We start from the raw sequence: 5,584 nt of genomic DNA, 5'->3' as shown, positions 1-5,584 counted from the left end.
ATTTTCACTACAAAATGATCCTTCATTTACATCCCCCTTTTTTGTTTAATATTGTCAGATGTGGGTATTCCATTGCCATTCAAATATTGTAGGTGCATTAATTCAGCAAAGTAATCCAATATAGTCCAGTTGTCCATAAGAGTAGCAGGATACTGGCAGGATGGGCAATGTCAGAGGTTGTTGACTTGAGCCTTTTACTGCTCAGCATATTAATATGGCTTTACTTTTTATACTTTTCAGCTGGATGGTTATGAACAAGATAAAGCAAGACCTAGATGCCAAAAAATGTAACTTCTGTATCTGCCAAGGTCAGTCAAATACCCTCAGTATTTACCCTGAAACCTTAAACAGCAGCTTGTAGATCTTTTCTTAGTGTCAGCCCTCTGGATGACTCATGGCCATTGCTAAACAAAATTGCTCACCATGAAGCATTCTCCCGAGAGAAGGCTTTCTCTCCATGTGACTCTCCTTAGGCACACTCTACATCATTGATCACTTTCCTCTGTGGCCCCATAATCTCCTTGATCAGAAAATTTGGGACACCACTGAATTACAGGATGTTACATTATAGGTTCTCTAATGTCCTGAGTCCTCACTGAACTTCAATGGCTGGAGCCAAAATGTTGGCTGTCTTTGCAGTCCTTCTTTTTCTCTAATTTGTGGTATGCAAACTTAGGTTGTTAACCCTCCAGAAGAGAGGCTTATTATTAGTATCTTACAACCTAGGCAGTTGAACTTAACCTCACTATCTGTCTGAATACCAAATATCTTAGACATAACATGGAACAGGAATTTTCCAGCAAGCATTAATTATGTTAAACTTTAAGTCCCTACAGAATGTGAAACAAAATAAAAATAAAAAATAAGAAAAATAATGAAAAAATATAAATGAACAATTACATATTTTTACATAGAAATTTAGAAATCCAACCATGTATAACATTCTAGCATAATCACCCTCTGACATTTTTTCTTGTCTTTTGTTTTCATTTAGTAACTTTTTATTAAAAATTACTTGAGAGAGAGTGTAGCAGTAATTGATATGACATTAGAAGCAATACACTTTTAGAAGATGAGAATCACAGGTATTCTAAGCATGTCCCTAGTATTACACATTGCTGTCCTCAGTGCAGATGCTTAGTTCACAGGTATCAGCATATATGGTTAGTCAGGGTGAGAACCCTACCAATTAACTGCTACGTTCAAAAACTTGATGGAAATTCTCAGGATTATTGCCTTAACCATATTGTGCACATAAATGTATTGTGTATATAAAGGTCTCTGCCTTGTTTTCTAGCTTTTCTCCATGCCCACTCTTCATTGTTTAATGCTTAAGTACTCACTTTTCATTTAGGTAAGTTATACCTTCAAATTTTTATTTCTTTTGAGTTCTAACACAAGAGAGACTATACAATATTTACACATGTGGGTCAGGTTTATTTCACTTATGAGTATATCTTCAAGTGGCATCCACTTTCACATGAAGGCTTCAAGTTTATCTTTCTTTATAGCTGAGTAATACTCCATACTATTAAAAAAACACCACATCATTTACTTGCATTCCTCAGGTGATGTACATTTTGGTTGTTTCCAAGATTTAGGTATCAAAAATTTTGCTGCTATGAACATAGTTGCACATATATCACTATAATATGATGTTTTCAGTTCTCTTGAGAAAATTTCCAGTAGGGGGATAGTTAGATTGAGTGGGATTTCCAGTCCAAGTTTTTTAAAGAGTCTACACACTAATTACCACAATGGTCGAACCAGTCTGCATCCCCACCAGCAGTGCACAATGGTTCCATTTCCCCCACAACCTCTCCAACATTTGTTATTGGTTTATTTCTTCATGACAGCCATTCTTTCTGGAGTGAGGTGGTATCAGCGCTGTTTTTATTTGCATTTCATGGAAGGCTAGTTATGTGGAGCATTTCTTCATGTATTTATTTGCTTTTTGTATTTCCTCCTCTGAGAAGTGTGTGCTCATCTCGGATGCCTATTTCTGGAGTGGTTCTTTAAATTTTGGGATCTTAATTTTTTTTAGTTCTTTATAAATTCTAGAGAGCATAAATTTGTCTGAGTGCTCAGTATTTAAAATTTTTCCATGTTGGTGAGTTGTCTTTTAACTCTATTGGTAATTTCTTTTGACGTGCAAAAACTTCTCAATGAGAGGAGATCCTAGTTGTTAATTTTTTCAAGTATTTCCCATGCAGTTTGATTTTTGTTCATGAACTATTATCCTATTCCCATGTCTTTAAGAGTTCCTCCTATAATCTTATCCAAGAGATTTAGTGTTACTGTTTGAATGTTTAGATCTTTAATCCACTTTGACTATAGTTTAGTACATGTTGATAGACCTGGGTCAAGGTTTAGTTTTTGGCATGTAAAGAGCCAGTTTTTCCATCACCATTTGTTGAAGAGACTATCTTTCTTCCAGTAAGTATGTTTGGCCCTTTTGTCAAAGACAAGGTGGCTAGTGTGTTTGTAGTTGTTTTTGGATATTCTAATCAATTCTGTTGATCCTCTGGTCTATTTTTTTCTTCCAATCCCATGCTGATTTTATCACAGTAGCTTTTCAAGTCAGGAATCGTAATACCTTCTGCATTGCCTTTGTGCCCAGGATTGCCTTTGCTATTCTAGGTATTTTCTGGCTCCAAATAAATTATAGGAATAATATATCTAGGTTTGTAAGATATGTTGTTGGTATTTTTATAAGAGTTGCATTAAATCTTTATAACAATTTTGGGAGTATGACAATCTTCACTATGGTGGTTCTTCCTATCCAGGAGCACAGAATTTTGTTCTATTTTCTGCAATCCTCTATCATCTCTTTTTTTCAGAGTAGTATAATTTTCATTGAAAAGATCTTTGACTTCTTTAGTTAGGTTAATTCCTAAGTATTTAGCTGTTCATGGTGCTATTGTAAATGGTATTTTTTTCTCTAATTTCCCTCTCAGTGTGTTCATTATATATGTAGAGGAAAGCTATTGACATTTGGGTATTGATTTTATATCCTGCTATGCTACTGAATTTGTGTATTAATTCTAGTAGCATCTTGGAGGTTTTTGGGTTTTTTAGGCAGAGTCTCATGTTGTTTGCATATAATTATAGTTTCACTTCCTCTTTACCTATTCTTTTTTTTTTTGTTTTTATTTTCCTCCAAAACCTGGAATTGAACTCAGGGCCTTGCACTCTCCAGGCCAGTGCTTATTCTACTAAGCTATCTTCCCGGGCCTCTTTACTTATTCTTATTCTTTTTATCCCGCTCTCTTGTCTAATGTCTAATGATTCCAGGACTGTACTGTAAAGGAGTGTTGATAGAGGACATTCTTGTCTTGTGTCAGATCTGAGAGTAAAAGATTTCAGTTTTCCCTATTTAGAATTATGTTAACTGTTACATTGTCATAGAAGGTATTTATCAGATTGAGGTAGAGGCCATCTATTCCAATTGTCTGTAGGACATTGAACAAGAATGAGTGCTGGACTTTCTCAAAAAATTTTTCTATATCAATTGAGATGATTGTGTAGTTTTTGTACTTGGCCCTTTTTGATATAGTGTATTACATTGTTGATTTGTGTTATTGAAACATCTTTGCATCCCTGCAATGAGTCCTACGTGGTCATTTTGTACATTTTTCTTGATTATTTACTGTATTCTATATGCTAGAATTTCATTGATGATTTTTGCATCTATGTTCATGAGGGAGATTGGCCTACACTGTTCTCTTTTAGTTGTCTTTCCTTGTTTTCAATTTTGCCTCTGGGAATGATATTGGGTGTACTGATTTGTTTTCAATTTCACTGAAGTGTTTGAGGAGTCTTGGGATTGGATCTGTAAATTTCTTGTAGAGTTCAGCTGTGAATCCATCAGGAATTGAATATTTTGTTGGTAGGTTTTTTATTAAATTTTGTCTTTTATTGGCTGTTATTAGGATATTTAGAACACTTATATATTCTTGATTCAGTTTTGGTAATTTGTACATTTCTAGGTACCTGTGCATTTCTTCTGTGTCTTTTCTGTGGGAGTAAAAATTCTCAAAGTAGCTATTGATGATGTTCTAGATTTCCATTGGGTTTGTGGTAATTTCATCCTTTTCATTCCATATTGCTTGTATGGGAGTTTTTTCTTTCCTCTTTCTGGTGAGGATAGCTAGGGATTTATCAATTTTATTTAGTCTTTGAAAGAATGAGTTTTTTGATTCATTAATTCTTTGAACTGTTTTCTTAGTCTCAGTTGAATCAATTTATCCCTTAATTTTTTATGATTTCTTTCTGTCTTTCGGCTTTGGCTTTTTTTTTTTTTTTTTTTGGCTCTTCCTTTTCTAGTTGCTGGAGGTGCAGTATTAGGATGTTTCTTTGTTCCCATTTTGTTTTCCCAATGTGAGAGTTCATAGCTATAAATTTCCCTCCAACAATTTATTTCATTGAATCCCATAAATTCGATAAGTTGTGTGTGAATTTTCATTGAATTGTAGGTATTGTCTAATGTCTTGTTTAATTTCTTCTGTGACCCATTGGTTGCTAAGTAGGCTGTTGTTTAATTTCCATGTATTTAAGGTGTTTTTCTGATTTCTTTTGTCATTTATTTCCAGTTTCATTGCACTGTGGTCAGATAATTTGTACACGATAATTTCTGTTTCCTTGCATATACTTAAGCATGACCTATATACAAGGATGTGGTCTATTTTAGAACGTGTCCCAGTTGCAGCTGAAAAAATTGTATTCAGCTGTGTTTGGGTGGAACACTTTGTATATGTCCAATAAGTCCATTTGGTCCAAGTTCTGGTTCAGTTCTCCTACTTCTTTGCTAATTTTTTGTCTGCTTGACCCATCTTTTTGGGATAAGGGGGTTTTAAGTTCCCCTGTTAAGATTGTGGTATTGTACATTAGATTTTTCAGTTCATTAAGATTTGTCTCATATAGTTGGGTGCTCCTGTGTTTGGTGCATATATATTTATGAGTATTACCTATTCCTCTGGAATTTTTTCACCTAACCCGTATGTAATGGCCTTCTTTATTTCATTTGATCATCCTTGGTTTGAAGTTGCGACTGTCTAAGAATAGGATTGCTTCCCCTGCTTTTTTCTGTGATGCTGGGGCATGTAGTATTGTTTTCTATCCCTTGACTTTCAGCCTATGAGCATCTTTATGAGTTAAGTGTACATAGATGGTAATAATTGAGTTATAATAACTTATAATTGACATGTCATTTACCAGCTCTTTTTTACCCCTTTTTCTCCTGTGTTTAATTGTTTGCCCTACTTGCTGGGTTTTTTGCATTCTCATTATTGGAGTTCGTTTCATGTAGTTCCTCTCTACAATATCTTTTCATAGTCTGTGTAGGGTTGGCTTTGTCTTCATGAAATTCTTTAGTTGTTTTTTTTCATAGAAGTATTTCACTTCTCCTCAAACTTGAAAGAGTTTTGCAGGGTATACTAGTCTGGGCTGGAATTTGTTTTCATAGAGGGCTTGAAGTACTCTGCTCCATGCTTTTCTTGACTGCATGGCTTATGAAGAGAAAGCTGCCATTATTCTCATGGGTTTTCCTTTAAATGTGATGTGTTTCTTTTCTCTAGCAGCTTTT

Source organism: Octodon degus, unplaced genomic scaffold (assembly GCF_000260255.1).
Source record: "Octodon degus isolate 3935 unplaced genomic scaffold, OctDeg1.0 scaffold00103, whole genome shotgun sequence".
NCBI lineage: Eukaryota > Metazoa > Chordata > Mammalia > Rodentia > Octodontidae > Octodon > Octodon degus.
Note: the sequence above shows the minus strand (reverse complement) of the source record.